The 19,588-nt window shown below is 27.3% G+C and overlaps 1 protein-coding gene across 22 annotated transcripts in view; it reads left to right on the top strand.

Annotated features, from left to right (window-relative positions):
* LOC142325978 (CUGBP Elav-like family member 1) overlaps positions 1-19,588 on the top strand; it is a 1,952,897-nt gene that overhangs the window by 945,328 nt on the left and 987,981 nt on the right. The gene's annotated exons all lie outside the window — the stretch shown is intronic.

Genomic DNA, 19,588 nt, shown 5'->3' with positions numbered 1-19,588 from the left:
AGTTTTTAGAAAAAAGCTTATTATTGCTTGTTCTTTGTAATATATTTTTTTTATTTTTACATTTTTGAAATTCATGGAATTTTTAATTATTGTTGGTAAATATCATCTCTGGTGTATATAATTTTTTATAATTTAGTTTTTTTTGCCGAAAACATTTGTTCATAAAGATTTTAAATATTAGTATAAAGTAGTGAGTGCTTAGCTTGATTTTTATATGTCTAAGTTTTACGATTTTTTTTTTTTTTTTGATAATTAGTTTATTAACCAATAATAATGAAATATTTTATTTTCCATGCAACATCACAGAGTATTAGTGAAATTAATTTCTCAAAGTGTGTACCGCTGATGTGAAATTAATAAATTAACAATTAATGTAATCCACCTTACCGCACGTTGATATGTACTCTAGATCTTTTTGTAAAAAATCAGTAGGACCAGGTCAGTCATGACTGTTTTTTTAAATTTTTAACTATGATTTCTTTAAACTTTTAAATATATTAATTTTACCTGCTGATAATGGCTTCCAGGTAGGCTGAAAGATCTAGAGTACATATCAACGGGCTGGTAAGGTGGATTATATTAATTGTTTATTTATTTATTAGTGAAATGGTGATCATATTTTTAGGAAACCTTTTGTGTAATCGAATTTCTTAAAAAAAAAAGAAATTAATTTTTCGATTAAATTGTTTTATTTGAAAATGTATTTTACAATCATATGATACATATTTACAATACTATACGTATATACATACATATAAAATATATATTTAGGTTAAATATATACGTATGTACGTGTACGTGAAAATATATACGTATTTAGGTTGTATACATTTAATAATTCAGATAATAATTTTAAATACACCATAATTATTAAATAAATGCATTTTAAAGATAGCCAAATTCTGAACTTTATTTACTTTATTTGTTACTGTTAACAAGCTTAATTTGATAACAAAATTGAAACCAACCTTCTTGTGTTTGAAATAGTTTTAATAAATTTAATTGGAAACTAACCATTAGTGAAAACTAACAGTATTTTAAATAAAAGTTTCCTTAATTCGTTTATGTATCGTTGAGGGTTACTTTTTTCTTAGTTTTTAATGAACAGTCAGTTGTAAACTGTCATTCAACCATTATTTTTAAATAAACCTAGGAGATTTTAAAGTAATATTAACATACTTGGTAGAAATTATAAGAAGTTTTTTCATTCGCGATGATATATATATATATATATATATATATATATATATATATATTAATAATTTCTTGAAAATACTGTTAATTTGTTTGTTATTCATTTATTCCTGAATTTCAGTTGGTTATCTATGTCCTGAAATTAAAAAGGTTAATTACTAGAAATTGGTAAAATTAACTATTCGCTTATAAATGTTTGTATGAATTACTCATCAAATTCTCTTTCAAATAACGTTTAACTACATTTCCAGTATGAGGATAAATTTTAGGATATCATTTAGCGCTGTTGCTAGTGGTAAGAATTGAGATAAGTGTGCAGATAATCAAATTAAATTTATTTTCCTGGTCGGGTTTGAATCCCGGTCAGGGAGTTAGCTTTTCATACACCCAATTTATACTTGGCTAAGACCATAATTTTTATGCCCGCTTTCATAATAAAAAAAAAGAAAAAAAAAGAATTTATTCGTTTAATTTTTGTATTGGATTATTTAAACTACTCTGGTTTATTGAATTTCTAAATTGGACAGTATTAAATTTACATACACTCAAAGATTATACATGAATTAAAAGAATGAAAAGAATAAAAATTAATTACACTGATTACCTACTTCAAATCCTCAGTCAATAACTGAGTTACCAGTCAGTATCCTTACGACTTATCTAGTAAACGTCCCTGAGATCCATCCTTCTTACGAAGACAGGAACAAGATTAAAAAAACATTCTGATGGATGATTTAGTCGAACTTTTAAATTTGATCAAATACTTCTAGTAAATACATTTATTGATATTACAAAAATACTAACGGTTTGTAACAAAAAGGATAATTACCAAAATGATATATATTACTATTTTTGTCAGAACTAAAAAATCTTATACTTGTTGTCTAATGAGTACCTTAAGTTACTGTATTTTACTGTCTGAAATAGACAGTCATGTTTAAAGTTTACAGGCGAGTGAGTTAAAATAATCATTTTTATCATTATTATTATTCCCTTCATAAATAAATATAATTATTTTTATATTCATCAAATTCTCGTATTGTGTGGAGATTACACTAGAGATGTAAAATATAATTAAATAATTTCTTTAAAAAAAATTAATTAATTTTTGATTAAATTATTTTATTTGAAAATGTATTTTAGTCATATGATACATATTTACAATACGATACATATATACACATACGTATGCATACATATACATATTTAGATTGTATACATTTAATAAGATAAAGATTATAAGATATAATCTTAAAAATTCCCGACTCAGATATAAACTAGCGTATATTTTCTGTGTGACTTTTTACTTAACATTTATTTTTGTTCCACTCTTCCTATCTACAGTTGTGGCGAATTTGAACCATCAGAAATATACCTGGCTCTAAACACAGTGCGCACTTTGAAATTAATGATTATTATACTTGTAGATTAAAAAATAAAAAAAATAAAAACGATTGTTTGGTTGAATAAATTTTTAATTTTAACGGACTTTCCAGTTTGATGTATACAGGATTACAAAAGACGCTGAGAAACCAATTAATTCGCTCATCACTTTTCTTAATAAGCATGACAATAGGATCTTTTTATTATTTGGAAATATCGGTACGTTACCTTAAATAATTTATATGTCTCTTGTCGAGTCACAATATCGTATTGTGTTTGTAGTCAAAATAAAAAACCATTGTCCATCTAATTATTGAAACGAAAGGAGTAACAACGAAAGTAAGGAAGTTTTTATATATTTACCCTCATTTCCGGTAGTTTATATCGTTGTATTAAGTTACATTTCTGATAAGCTGTTATTATTAAATGTATTTATTTATTTACAATTTTAAAGTTACAAGAATGATACAATCACTGAAATTGGTTGATTCCAACATCAGTAGATAGATTAGAAATAGGCTTAGCTGATCGAAACCCTTTCTGTTCGTTAGATGTACATATTAAAAAAGTTTAATCTCTTTTGAATTTGTTATTTTCACTCCTAAATTTAGTGAGTTAAATTAAAATATATTTAACATAATTAGTTTGAAAAAACTATTTAATATTTTTTTCATCTTAAAAAAGTATATTTTATATTTAATCAAATTTTTTTTTTATTACCATTTTCTTTTTCTAAGGTTATTTGAAAGAATAATGTAACTGAATAAAGTATACGTTATCCACTTCTGTTTATCTTAATTAACATTAAAAAGATAGTTGCAACATTATAATTACAATACAAAGATTAGTATTTATTATTATGAATTATATTTAGGCTTTAATAATAAAAGTAAAGATTAGTGAAAAATAAAACGTTTTATCTCCTAATTTTGGATACTTAATTTCACCAGATCAAAATTATAATTGTTACATTATCAAAAATTTTGTGTTATAAAGGCGCTTGTAGCACACTGGTATTTATTAAAAACGAAATTAACAAAATCGTTCCCTAGAGAATTTAATACGGCTTGAATTGTTCATGCGATTTATAAAACGTTTTAAATGAAGTACTTAACATTTTATTGAGTGGCAACGTAGAATTTAATGTTAAAATTTTTTATGTAATTTAACTGTTGTAATTAATTAATTATAATTGAATTATTATTACCTTTTACGTGTTTTTTTTCTTTTAATTATTTTTGGGTAAATTATATTTTTAATTAAAACTTTTCCTCATTTAATATTGCCTATTTCATTTTAACTTAATAAATTAATTATTAAAATTTTAAAAGCTTTGAAATATGTTTGTCTGTGGTATTTTTTTTTCATAAAGTATGTATTTAAAAAAAGTCTATTCCCATGATAAAATTATAAATTGGCGCAGTTCCCTTTAACTTGTTCCGATGCTGTGTCATCAATGTTCGATTATTGAGTTATTAAAAACCGATTATCTCAAACACCATCCGGGACTCATTTTCCCCACCACTATCTAGAATCTCACCCACAAACAACTGCAGTAGTATCACGATGCCCTTAACTATAAATATTGTTTTTTTTGTTATGTTGTATCCTTTTCTACATTTGTTACTACTATTAGAGCCAGTTTTAAAATCGAACTAAATTATTGTATAAGATTTTTATCTATGTATGTATGTATGAATAAGTAAATCTCAAGGGCTTTATTAGTTATATCTTTTGTTTATTTTAATAATTAAATTTTTATTTGATAATGCATCCTCATACAATTTATTTATTATATTAATTTAATACTCTGTGATATTATCCTATCTAAATTTAATACATGTGTATATGTGCGCGCCCGTTCAATATAATTTTTCTTGACTTTAAAGTTATATTTGTTCTCTTATTATTTTTTCTTATTAGTGGTCTACATTTTGTTTAATCCACTCCATTATGAAAGCGTGGTTTCCTTTATAATCCCGAATTTTGTTTCTATTTGTCTTGTAGTAATTAAAAGAATCATTGCTGTCAGATTTTTTCTAATATATTCCTGGCATTGATTATTTTGTTTTTATGTAGTGGAAAACAATTATACATGGAAAAACGTTACCTAAGATTTTTTTTTTTGGATTGAAATAATCTATAATGAAGTTTTATTGAACATTATATTAGTTTTATTGATCATTATGATCATTATATGATTAAATAAACCACAAAAGTTTTAAGAATAGAAAAAAATCAGTATTTTAAACTTTGATCTGCTTCCCGCCTCTATTACTGCCCCCAAAGTAATCCTCTGAGTCGCTTGGACTAATGCATTACTGCTCTGCCTAGGGAGACTTATAAAAAAATTCTGTTAAAAAGAATGTAATAAATAAAAAAGATAGATTTTTACAATTTTTGGGGAAGGGAGAATTTTGGGAAAATATTAAAAATATAAATTTTCCATGGTAAAATAATAATACAAGCAAGTACTGAACTTAATATAAAGTGGGGTTCTGTTTGCAAAATTTTGAGGAAACTGACCCCTAAAAAATTCCTTCCTCTAAGAAATTTTGTCTTCAAAATTTTACCGATGAATTGCTCCAAATACACGAGTCTATACAAAATTTCATCAAAATCGGTTTATCCAATTAAAGGTTATTAAGTTTCAAATACGCCAAAACTCGTACATGTAGGTACGTACGAACATTACCTCCTATTTTTTTTTTTTGCAGTTCTTGGGTCATGAAACGTCGAGAAATTAAAAAAAAACTGTTGCCTTAGTCTTTGACTGATTATCATCCTTTCCTTCTTGCAGCTTAGCTTATAAATTATGATGTCATGTATTTTTTAATATATTTTATCCGATAATCTTTTTATGGCAATTTCCTTAACATTAAAATTCATTTGTATTTCGGCAATTGTAGTGATTTTTGTAAGATAATTACCCATCCGGTTTTTCCCCTCAATTATAAAAAATCTACAATATAAAGAATTATTTCATGAGCAGTGTTGTATTTTAAAATTTTCCCTATTGATTAGAGCAAATAGTTTCAGAATATGAAAGGTTGTATTACTTTGTTACCTGTTCTAGTTATTCTTCAGCTGTAAAATATCTGAGGTATAATTAGTATGACAATTACTTTCTCTGGCATTAATGATACGCATTAAGCAGTAATATCGCTTTCATGGAAGTTCCACTTGTAGGGTCTGTAATTCAGTGGTTTTGGCATGCTGATGCGGAAAAATATATATACGCTATTTGGCTCAGTGAAGAAAGTAATAGAAAATCACTTCACCCTTTTTTTGTTGTTTTTTTTTCTAGCAAACCCGGTATTAGATCTATTATTCTTGAGATGGCCCAACTATTTCCAGTAGAAAGTTTTGCTAAATATGATGTCATCTTCCAGATATTTGTTATTACACCAAATAAATAAAAAAAATTTTCACAGATTGCCTAAACAGCTTTAATTGAGTTTCATTGACTAGGATACTTATTTACTAATACAACGAACATATTTTTGGAGTTCTTGCGGGATTCTGTAATCCTGCAAATATAATTATGTTCCCCAATCAGCTTTATTTTTTTGTTATAAATTTTTTTTAATATATAATATCTCTATTTTATCATTTTTAGATCATTTTAAAAGTTTTTTTTTAAAGAAAATACCACTATTATAATTTATTATTGTTATTACAGCAGGTAAATTTCATTTTAGTTTTAGTGTTCCATAAACTGAAGAGTAGTTTATATTTTGATTAGCAATAAGATTAGATTTAATATATATTTAAAAACCTTTTTTTTAATGCTGTTTTATTCTATTAGTATTTTGGGGGAAATGAAAAAAATATATAGGCTGTATATATTATAAGGAAGAGAGAATATTTTCCCCGAGGTCAAAATCATATTTTGATCTCAATTTTACGCCATACGGTAGCCTACGAGATTTTCTTGGATGTGTACAGGTTTAGAATCTCATCTCAAAAAAAAACCCACAACGTGTACGTTTACTACACGGGCACACGTATTCACAAAACAGAGAAAATGAGAGTAGATATATAAAAAGAGAGAGAGAAAATAAATATATTGATCATGCATGCAAAAATATACTGGAGGGGAGAAAATCCAAAAGGAATATAAGAGGTTGTCTTTTGATGCAGTTTACACAAAAATAAGAGATTTTTTCCTCTTTTCTTCTCTCTCATATCTCTTCCCTTCTCCCTTGTTTTGTCGCTTTCTTTTTCCCCCTCAATCATTCTTGATTTTTTTTTTTTACCCATCAACATTTATATAGCTTTGGGAGGCCAATCACTTGAACGTTTCGCACATCAAATTCGGCTTATTTTTAATATGAAGGAAAATTAAAAAAATAAACTGTAAAATATAAATTCACCTTTATTTTTTTTTTTAAGACACCGTAAATAATTAAACAGTTTATTTTAATTAAGTATTTACATTTTACATCATTCTATGCTATTTAGTCTAAAGATATAAAGTTCGTTAAAAAACGTTAGACAATTAAGCCCAACTTAAAGTGGCATTAATATTAAATAACACTATTAACGATATCTTCAAATTGTTTGAAATAATTCATCTTCTGATTTATCTAATTGAACGTGGATAAAATGCATTCTTATGTTATTCGGTGATGTTCCTTGATAAACGCTACGTAACGGGTTGTCACTTTCTCCGTAAAACTGAACATTATAAATTGTTACAAGCATACAGAATTGGCGATTTTTAGGTTACCATGTAAAAAAATTAACAAGATTTTTAAATTTCTTAAATTTATTAGGATTTTGAGGGAGTTTTAATATACTTGTAGTAGTCAAGGATAGTTTTTGTTGGCCTAGTTATATTACCTTCTACTACCTCAGTTAAATTATTTTACGTTATGATATTAAGATTTGTATGAGTGTGTATGGTTGTTGTATGTTCATAATGCGATTATATAATCGCACATTTCAAATCTGAGATAATAACTGTTTTAAATTAAACTTTCTTTTAAAATTATGTATTATTTATGTACTTTCCTGATTGTTGGATAACGCACCCTATCCCTCAATTTAGTTTACTTCTTTATGATTTTTTTGGAAATCCCTTTACCACTCTTAATTACTTTTTTTTATATGTTGTCTTTTAACAGTTTATTTTATTATCTCCCATCCCTTGCACTTTTTTTTAAATTTACTTAAAGATTGCCTTATAGTTCATCTATGGTATACAGCTGTTGGTCATGATTTTAGGATTATTATTATTATTATTCTTAGGTTCATGATTTAAGACCTACCTATTTGTCCACCCTCCAAAGAATATTAAAAAAAGATTCATTGATTGTAAATGTATTATTATAGGTTCGTATTTTTTAAATTATTTTCAGTTTTTCTTTCATTTTATATATTAAAAATAATTTATTGAAGTTTGCTCCTCGAAACATATAGTGAAAGTATCCACAGAAGATAAATAAATTTTATGTCTGTTTAAAATTGTTTTTCAATAACCGCAGAGTTTCGAGCAGTAAATTTGTGAAGTAACACTACAGTCACTCACCTAATTACAGTTTTTTTTGTGATGAATTTTTAATGCGTAGAAAAGAAAAGAAGAACTATATCTGAGCGTGATTCGTACCTTGAATCTTCCGTACGAAAAGAAATCTGGTTGATTAGATGAATAGCTACCCTATTTAACAAACTTCCTTCCAATATTAGGAGAAATGTATGCAAATACTATAGATAAAGAGTAACACATTAAACGAAGGTTTAATCTTAGCTTATTAGGTTAGGAAGAGTATCTTCGTCTTGTTATTCTTCTACTTCTACTTTTATTATATTTTATAATTTCTCTTCTACTTGCAGACATAGTATCCTCTATTGTTTTAAAACGTACTTTCCATTCCTTTCTTTATACTTCGCGCCCTAAGTTACTTATTTCGCCTCGCAAGATATAACTTAACATTAAACTGCTCGAAAAAATTTCAACTCCGAATTAAGTATTTGAACTATATTACTTATAATTTATTCGTGACTCAAATCTCTAATACATACGCAAGCGTAAGCAAGGCTATTATTACATTGCAAATCTTAATTCCATATTCTTTTAGTTTTCCCTTTTAAGTTTAAATTTTATAAATTGTATATTACGTAAAAACCAATTGCAGTATTATTTACTGACTTACAGTTAGTTACATACGGTGTTTTAATCTGAATAGAAATTAAAAAAAAAAAAAGTCATCAACATAAAGTTAATTAATTATTAGATGCCGGTGTAATTAATTCTAAAGCATAAAATGATTAAAATTATTAAAAAAGTAAAGAAAATGTTCCAATTACAACATTGAATGAAAGTAAATATCATAAATCACCTTAATAATAATGGCGTATTTTTGACAGACTTAATGAAAAAATAATTAGGCCTTATTTGGTCAAAAGTTATAACATGCGCTTAGATTAAAATATACGCATTTATAAATTAAACAATTAGCAATGATAAATTTCATCAAACATTACAGACACAAAAATAATATAACCTTCTAATGAAGTAATAAATTTAAAAATATTAATAATGCCTAAAAGGAAAAAAAAAAAATTAAAAGATATAATAATAACTATAAATTACCAATAATGTAGTACAAAAATGAATGAAAGTTGATGAGACTGACGAGTTTGCGCCTATAACTTAGAAAAAAATTCGATAGTTTATGGTTAATAGATTACGGTGTGCTGAAGATTTATTGTACCAAATCAGATCGAAATCTGTTTAACTTGTCAGTTTAAAACTGTGTATATTGTATTGCGCTGTACGTAATATGATAACTGAAATTTCTAAAATTCAATAATAACAGTCAGTATCTCCGTTCTTACAGGTTAGTTGTCAAAAAAAAAGACTTTGTTTTAAAGCGATATTTTCATATAATATTTCCAGGATTAAATCGGATAAATTTTTATCATAATTCCGAAAAAAGGAATTTAAATTTAAATTTAGCAGTTTTATAAGGGCCAAACATAGCTTTTTCAGTAATTTTACAGATACTAAACAAAATAAAGACCTATAGGGTCTTATCGTCCCTCTTCTAAACTTAAGCTTTTTAACTCAAAAATAAAATTCAAATCAAATTTTAAAAATAAAGTATAATTTTCGTCAAACCATTCACTGTACTAATATTTATTGTTTTGAAATCTAAAGACGGTAATAGAGGGCGTATTTTAGTCATAATAACTGAGAAATTGAAATTTTGTTGGTTGTATGAAGAAAGATTGTTTTCTGATTCATAGACCGAATTTGTAATGAAATCTCTTCAAATTTTATTGATTTAAAAAATAAAATTGTTAGTTTTAGAATAACTATACTCTCTAGTAATTCCAAAAATTATTTTTTCAGTTATATAAATAAGTTGTAACTGTTGTCCGAAAGATCTAACGTCAGATGATACGATTGTCGTTAAGTAATTGTTTTTATATTTCTAACAAATACTTTAATTTATTTTTTCAAATTCTCAATTATTATGAAACATATTTCTCAATGACATGATAGTTAATGCAAATATTTAATGCTCGCATAATCATGATTAATTTTTATGATTGATATTATTTAAGAAAATACATAATACGTTTTTATTTATTAAAAAAATATGTAGCCTATATTTGTTTCACGCTTCATAAATATTTAAAATATTTACTACAAAAATTATGAAAATAATAATAATGTCTGTCGTGTAAAAATGGCATCTGAGTTTGATGGATAAAGAATATCAAGAAATTGTGAGGAAAATATTCTAATATCAGTGAAAATACTACTGGAATAAAAATGTTCATGTTGATACATTTGGTGAAAATTATTTTTACAAACAAAAAATTAGTTGAAGTTTAATGATAGATTTGTGTATTTCTTCTCAAAAAATTTGTACATTCCTGAATATTTCATTTAACTTTTTATGAAAGATTAATTAATTCTTCGACAATATTTTAACGTAAACATTTCAACAGTTTCATTGTTATTCAGAAACTGTATGAATTTTATTTAGTAAAAGCCAGTTAATTAAAAAAAGTGATAGTTATAATTCAGTTTGATTCTCGTTTACCATTACAGAAACTGTTGTAAAAGTTTTTCCATACATTTTTATAGTTTTCAAAGTAATTCGAAAATCATTCTAACTATACATTTGAAACAAGAGATTATTTACATCTGTTACATTCCAAACATTTAATTCAAATTTATTATTACCATTTTTGTGCTATATAAATCGTTGAATATACAATAAACTATCAGTGTAAGAATACTAATACAATCTAGAAATCGAACCCAAATTTTTCAGCGTATTAGTCGGTTCTAATATCAGTTGAATTATGTGAAGAATAATTTAAACGATTTTTTCGAAATAAACCATGACTGCAGTTAATTATTCAACAAATTTTAGTTTTTCTTAGGATCGATATAATTATATATAGCATGAAAATTTTATTTTTAGTCGTTTGTTCCATGAAATATTTCTCTATTAAAATTAAAATTCTTTACAAGTTAAAAAAAAATCGGCTAATAGTATTAACCAAAAATATTAAGTTAATGTCATCCAAATTTAAATTTTGATGGTAACGGGCAGAGAATGATTTGAAAAGAACGAACTTAATATATATATATATATAAAGATATTGCCACAAATTCACGGTTACTTCTATATTTGTTTTCATTCAGTTTGTTCTTTGTGTACTGTTCATTCATATAAGCATCACATTTTCAAATGCTGAGTGATTCACGAAGAATGTAACAAATTTTCAGTACGTGTTCTGCTGGTGAAAATGAAGAAAGTTTATATAAATACCTATACGAGTAGGTTCGGAAACGCTTTGATATACCGAATGTTGGCTGGCTAAAAATTTCGACTTTATTTCTGCGCCTTCGGTAAAATTAAGGCAAAATGTAATTTTGGGATCCAAATTAAGGGGTAAATTTTGTGGTTTTATAAGAAATCTGATCTGAAAAATCATTTTTGTAAACTGTATTTTTAGTACTTTTTTGAGAAAAACTGGGGTAAAAGACAAAAAATTGGGGTCGATAATCAAAACTATATTTAGGCTATTTAGTTAGATTATTTTATGTCTGGCTGAAAATAACTTCCGTTTTAAACAAAACTTGCAGAGAATGTGACTTCATGAGTTTTTTTTTTGTCTTCAGTCATTTGACTGGTTTGATGCAGCTCTCCAAGATTCCCTATCTAGTACTAGTCGTTTCATTTCAGTATACCCTCTACATCCTACGTCCCTAACAATTTGTTTTACATATTCCAAACGTGGCCTGCCTACACAATTTTTCCCTTCTACCTGTCCTTCCAATATTAAAGCGACTATTCCAGGATGCCTTAGTATGTGGCCTATAAGTCTGTCTCTTTTTTTAACTATATTTTTCCAAATGCTTCTTTCTTCATCTATTTGCCGCAATACCTCTTCATTTGTCACTTTATCCACCCATCTGATTTTTAACATTCTCCTATAGCACCACATTTCAAAAGCGTCTAATCTTTTCTTCTCAGATACTCCGATTGTCCAAGTTTCACTTCCATATAAAGCGACACTCCAAACATACACTTTCAAAAATCTTTTCCTGACATTTAAATTAATTTTTGATGTTAACAAATTATATTTCTTACTGAAGGCTCGTTTAGCTTGTGCTATTCGGCATTTTATATCGCTCCTGCTTCGTCCATCTTTAGTAATTCTACTTCCCAAATAACAAAATTCTTCTACCTCCATAATCTTTTCTCCTCCTATTTTCACATTCAGTGGTCCATCTTCGTTATTTCTACTACATTTCATTACTTTTGTTTTGTTCTTGTTTATTTTCATGCGATAGTTCTTGCGTAGGACTTCATCTATGCCGTTCATTGTTTCTTCTAAATCCTTTTTACTCTCGGATAGAATTACTATATCATCAGCAAATCGTAGCATCTTTATCTTTTCACCTTGTACTGTAACTCCGAATCTAAATTTTTCTTTAACATCATTAACTAGTAGTTCCATGTAAAGATTAAAAAGTAACGGAGATAGGGAACATCCTTGTCGGACTCCCTTTCTTATTACGGCTTCTTTCTTATGTTCTTCAATTGTTACTGTTGCTGTTTGGTTCCTGTACATGTTAGCAATTGTTCTTCTATCTCTGTATTTAAATCCTAATTTTTTTTAAATGCTGAACATTTTATTCCAGTCTACGTTATCGAATGCCTTTTCTATGTCTATAAACGCCAAGTATGTTGGTTTTTGTTTTCTTTAATCTTCCTTCTACTATTAATCTGAGGCCTAAAATTGCTTCCCTTGTCCCTATACTTTTTCTGAAACCAAATTGGACTTCTCCTAACACTTCCTCCACTCTCCTCTCAATTCTTCTGTATAGAATTCTAGTTAAGATTTTTGATGCATGACTAGTTAAACTAATTGTTCTGTATTCTTCACATTTATCTGCCCCTGCTTTCTTTGGTATCATGATTATAACACTTTTTTTTGAAGTCTGACGGAAATTCCTCTTTTTCATAAATATTACACACCAGTTTTTATAATCTATCAATCGCTTCCTCACCTGCACTGCGCAGTAATTCTACAGGTATTCCGTCTATTCCAGGAGCCTTTCTGCCATTTAAATCTTTTAATGCTCTCTTAAATTCAGATCTCAGTATTGTTTCTCCCATTTCATCCTCCTCAACTTCCTCTTCTTCCTCTATAACTCCATTTTATAATTCATTTCCTCCGTATAACTCTTCAATATATTCCACTCATCTATCGACTTTACCTTTCGTATTATATATTGGTGTACCATCTTTGTTTAACACATTATTAGATTTTAATTTCTGTACCCCAAAATTTTCCTTAACTTTCCTGTATGCTCCGTCTTGAGTATGCTTACTCTTGAGTAAGAATCACGTATGAATAAAGTCCACAGAAACCACATACAAACTTAAGAATTTCAGTGTTTATTAAAAACAAGTCATATCAAAATGTGACAGATTTTAATTAGGTATTTAAACGAAATAAATTTACAATATTTCAAAACAGAAGGATTAAATACTTTAGAATAATATACAAAATTTTAAAAAGTGACAAATCAAATAAAATATTACATCAGTAAAAAAATGTATTAGACATGTTTAAAGATAATCAAAAATTAGTTTATTTTCTAAATTTGTTTGAAATAATTTATTTCAAAGTTGGCAAAACCGACAGTTGATTCCAACAATAATTCATTTTGTTTAATGCATTTGTAAAGTAATAAAAAATTTTTAAAAAGTGAATAGAGTTTTGCGTGTATGTCGTTTTCTTACAATTTATATAAATTTTCAAATGAATAATACGCAGTACGTTTGTTACATTCTTCGTGAATCACTCTGTTTATCATTATTCCTTTTACCACTTTAGTTTATTCTATTTTTGTCACGAAAAGAATAAAACATGAAGCCCTAATATGCCTTGCATGATGAAAGAATAAGTATGTTTTTTGGCAAAGCTCACGTGGTTGATTAATAAAAATCCTATAAAACTGTATAAAAGGTTCGTTGTAAAGTTTAGTTTTCTTTCGAATTTATTAATGTATAGTTCATGTTATAAAAACTATTAGGGAAATTTATCCTTTTATTAATACAGAAAAAAAATGTTACAGATCTTGTTAATTTTTTTTTGAGTAGATGTAAAATAAAAAATTACCAAAAAAGAAAAGTTGTTCTTTGGATAACATATCTCGGATACTTTTTTAAATATTTAAGACAAATTCAGCGTTCTATTTTTAGGGTTTTAGGTGTAAAAAAATAATTTTTTCCCGAGAAACAGCAAAATAACTTAAAATAAAATAAAATGTAATCCCTTTATCTTGGACCTTAGAATTTATTCTCTAAATCAAATTTATATGAAATTTTTTTGGGAGATACAATTTTTTTTCTGGAGATTATTGCCTTAAAATTTTATTAAAATGATTGTGTATATATTTTCATTTACTAATTTCATGTTTTCCTAATCCATTAATCCGGGCATAAATATAAAATTTGGGCATGTACATTGTTTGTTATAAAAGATAGTAGATATTAATATTATTAAAATTAAAATATATGTCTTTAGACGTAAAATATTTCAAAAGATCGTTAAATATTTAAATTTATTATAGTGAAATACTCATAACAATAAAAATGTTTTTTTGATAACTGTTATCAGTTAAATAGTCGCAAGATATTTGTTAGGCTGTAATATTATTATGTATTTATCAAAATAATTTTTACTAACCTAACAATTTTAAGATAATTAATTTCAAAATGAATTACAATATTCAGCTATGCTGAGTACTAAAATATTATTACAATACTATATTATCAATTCTAACCGCAATTTTATTTTTCTATATATTTTTTTGTTGTATTAATTAAAAATAATTTAAGAAACAGTTATTGAAAATATACAAAATAAGATCGATGTTAATGATTTTCTAATATTTTATCTCTGTGATCCATTTAAGTATAGGGAGATCAGTAAATCAGGAAAAATCCTTTTATATAACTCCGGCTGGAAAAAAAGGACTGAAATAAAACTAATTTATTTTTCAAACTAATTATATATGTTTTAACTTATAAAAATCATAGATTAGATTGACAGAATTCAACAGAACCTCTGAAAGGAGACAAATCTCCTGGTTGGACGACATTAAGGATTGGATCAGTATCTAAGGTACAGAAACGCTTTTTCCTAGTGCTCAGAACAGAGAGGAATACGTCAGGTGGATAGTCAGTGTCAGGGGAACTTTATATGACACTGAAAGAAAAAGTATACAACCTTTATATTTTTTTAATAATAATGATTTTAATAATAATCTAATAATGATTGTAATAATTGAATTTTTAAAATAAGATCGCAAAAGCAAAATATTTATATATATTTTAACACTTTTACCCAATTTCCCATTATGAATGCGAATTATAAGTACAGTAATGTTAGTTCGGTGAATTAATGGTTTTTTTGCTAATTTTACCGAGTAATGTCGGAAATATTAGTTATTTTTGATATTATTATTATTAAAGTAATTAATATTACGTCTCCATTCCTCTATATTTATTAGAATAGACAGTTTGCTTATTAGGACGACGCTTTCCCCGCTGTAGTTACATGAGGTACGAAAATTGGATTAGACACGTTCTCAGAGGAAAAGGAATATTATTAACTACAGCTCATGAGGGAACAGTTAAAGTGTAGAAGAAGAAAGTGACAGAAAGAGATTGAAGCTGATAGAAGTCATGGGTTGAAGTAATAAGACCAAAGAGCTAATATAGGACAGAAATAACTGGAGGCAATTTTGGCATAAGGGACCTGCCATTCGGCAGATGGTGAACAGAATGGAATAATGATTGTAGTAATATTAACGAAGATAAATGTTAAAGTGACGTATGCATATACAAAATATAAACTAGCTCATTCTGAAAATAATATATAAAGAGTGTATCATAAAGTTCTCCCGGGATTTTCGTAACCATTTCTACTCGAGAAAATAATAGAAAACGTTCTTATAAACGTATATTTATATGTTCTAAAATGCTTCGTTTGCGAGTTACGTCTAGTGATAGATTTCGGCTACCCCGGAGAAATGAGATCGTACTGATATTTTTATGACTTTAATTAAGGGGCAAAATTAGTGATTTCTTATAGTTTTTGACTGAAAAATTGAACAAAGTAGGTCCCTGAACCGTATCTGCAGTAGTTTTGAAAAATCCAAGATAAAACCAATAAATTGGAACAAAAAACCCTGTTTTTTTATGTTTGTCTTAACAATAACTTTGTTAAACGGGTAATAAACTTTTAAAAAGTTAAAAAAAACTTGTAGAGAATTTAATTCTGAATAAAATTCTGTAAATGAAGTTGATAAAACATAGAATGCTTAAAAAATTTTGAATTTTATTTAGAAACAGTACGTTTTCTAGAATTCAGAATTCAGAATTGCTACGTTTGTCAGAAAAGTACTTATTTCATGTAAACAAAAACCAACATTTTTTTTTTATGATTCGTAAAAATGTAAAAACAATTGTGAAAGTCCTGGGAGAACTTCGTGATATATCGTGTGCGCGCGTGCGTGTATATAATATGACGTTATTATTTTTTAAAAAATAACTAAAATATTATGTAGCGAAAATTTAAATAATGAAAAGCAATGACAAATTATCAAAAAATTACGAAAACACTTACGGGGGGGAGGAACTCTCCCCCACCGGGCGTTTTATGGCGTTCCTCCTAAAGTTCTCAACCTAAAAAAAAAAGATTTTTTAGAATTTTTTTTTATTCTTCAACGACTTACCTTGCAATTCGACACATTTAGATCAACTATTTTCCAACTTTTTAATATTCTCATTGCAATGAGTTGTACTGAGTTCTCAGTTCAGTGAGAACTGGATGTATCCGATTCTGCAAATAAGCGGTTGCCTCAGCTTTGACCTCATCTTTAGGGGTGAATCTTCATTCAACGAAAAATGTTTTCTGGTTTGGATCGCTTGGACCCAAATCCGGTTTGGTTTCGAATCGCTTGGACCCAAATCCGACCAATATGGCGCATTTGAAAAACACTTGAAAACGTAGATCATGGATTTTTGCAACAGCAACCTCGGATTTACGTACTACATTATAGTAGTGAAACAGCTCTTTCTTTTTGGGCAGATATGAACGTTTAGCTTGATTAATCTATCAGTCTAGTATTGAAGCTTGGATAATGGTATTCTTTGGTGGTTGGGTTTCAATTAACCCCACTTTTCAGAAATGGTCGACCTGAGACTGTACAAGACTACACTTTATTTACACTCATACATATCATCCTCTGAAGTAATCCTGACGGTGGTTCTGTAGGATAAAGACAGAAAAATAAAGTATTGAAGCGGTAATACTCCCCGGTGGATGGTCTTGCTTTTTTTCAGGTAGTCTATGAGCACCACACCTCAAGAACCCCAAACACACCGTAGCCATGAATTTTCCTGCAGATGGATCCGTTTTTCTTTTCTTTCTTTAACCAAAAATTTACTCTTTTTAACCCATCTCACTGAAATCTTTTTCATATCCAAAATGTCATATAAAATGTAGTGGACGATCTATTAAATTTTTTCGATATCAACATGCTCGCGTATCTTCAGTCTACGATCTTTACGGCATTGTGGATTTTTGTGTCTACATCGTCAATTGTAGTAGTTTTTGAGCGTTCCGAGCGTTGCCCATCTTAAACGTGGCCGTCCCAATCACGTTTTAATTCAGCAGCTCACTTTTTTACCATCAAAAACGAAGAGAAAGATTCCTTTCAGGTGGAATTTAATTTTATTTTGTAAGGTTCGTCGGAATTGAAACTTTTGAATCAATACCTTTGTAACTGGTTGAACTTTAATTTTATCCATTAGAAAATTTCAAAACTTGTTCGCTTTATTTGCTCAACACAAAAGCAGGTTACTTAAAATACGCTTCTGAAATTTCGCATCATGCCATCTAAAGGATCATACTTAAAAATATCATGTGATTTGATCATACTAGCTCCATCGTTGTGTCAGGCCGATTTTCCGAACGGCCTTAGTACAACGTGTAAACGTTAAGAAGAAACATAATTGCAGTTATTTACGTTTCAATTTAACGTTAATTTATAATTTGTTTTTAAATATTTAAATGTTTAATGAATATTAATTTAAAAAAAAAATTTTATTTTTTTAGCTGATGTTCCATCTAATTTTAGAAATTAGAACTAAAAATTGATTAGTAGTAATTCATTTTATTCTAATAAAAACGAATTGCAGAGTAGGAAATAAAAAGTTAGTCAATTGCAGAAAATTTAAAATAACAGATACTCAAGACGCGTCGTCTGGTTTTAACTATACGTTAAACTTTAGGAACACAGAGTTTATATACTTTCAATTGCCGCATATCATGTTAAACGTACTTAACTTAAAAATCAAATCCTATTTTTACTTATTAAAAACTTTAATTCAAATCGTATTCTTGGATTATTAAAATATTAAAAATATGAATATTTTGCTGTAATGATTTACTAATTTATTACTTTTACTTTTTTGACTGTACCGATTTATGCTGCTTTACCTACAACGAAAAAATATTTAGATCGTTAAAAAAAAAATTAAAAAATTGGTCTTTTTTAAGAGCAAAAAAAGTTTAACAAAAAATAGCTTTTTACAAACCGTAAATAATTTATGAAAATGATTTATTTCAATGCTTCCAAGCCTAAAAAATTTGCTTTTGTCAGACGTACAAAAACGTATATGATAACCTGTATTTGGCCTTATAATTCTAGACCCCGTTGACGATTTTCTTCAAACCGAGTAGATAGGTACTACTTTCAGGGGAGAAAGAATGTATTAAATTTTTGCAAAAAATGGGAAAAGATGAAGGTTTTTGGCCGAAAAAAAATTTTAATTCTGTAATGGGGCACTTTAGCCAAAACCCTTTTTGACAAAAGTTGAAGGGTTTTGTATCAAAATCACAGTTACAAAAACGTTTTATTTAATATTCACCTTTCTCCCCGAAAAAAAAAAACTATATTTTCATGTTTTTAGAGCTATAAAGCATTAGCCATATTATTAGCTATATCTTGATTCAGAAAAGGAATTATTGAAAGTTTCTTAGCACCTATATTTTCTACATTAATAGGTCTTCTAACTGCTACAAAAATTTTTGTTGCTCATCCCACTTCACTAGTCTGTGGTAACAAAAGTTTTTTTATTTATTTTTAAAGTTTATTTTAAATTTAAATCTATCTCTCAGGTTACTTCATTTAAAAAGTAAAAATGTTCAACTTTCATTAAATCCTCCACAAGTGTAGAAATAATTAGTTGTTTTGGTGTTATTTATTTAACTATGATAAAATTAGAAATAATTAATTTGACATAAAATTGTAAAAACGTTTTTCATAATTTTAGTTATTGTTTTTTTAATGAAAAGGAAATACTTCAACAAAAAGATGCAAGTATAGCTTAAAATAATTAAAGTACTGGCAACTTTCTGGCTTTTTTCAAAAGTGAATTGCATAACTTCACCG

This window comes from Lycorma delicatula, chromosome 6, assembly GCF_047948215.1.
Source record: "Lycorma delicatula isolate Av1 chromosome 6, ASM4794821v1, whole genome shotgun sequence".
In the NCBI taxonomy this organism is placed as follows: Eukaryota; Metazoa; Arthropoda; class Insecta; order Hemiptera; family Fulgoridae; genus Lycorma; species Lycorma delicatula.
Note: the sequence above shows the minus strand (reverse complement) of the source record. Positions and strands in the feature narration are given on the sequence as shown.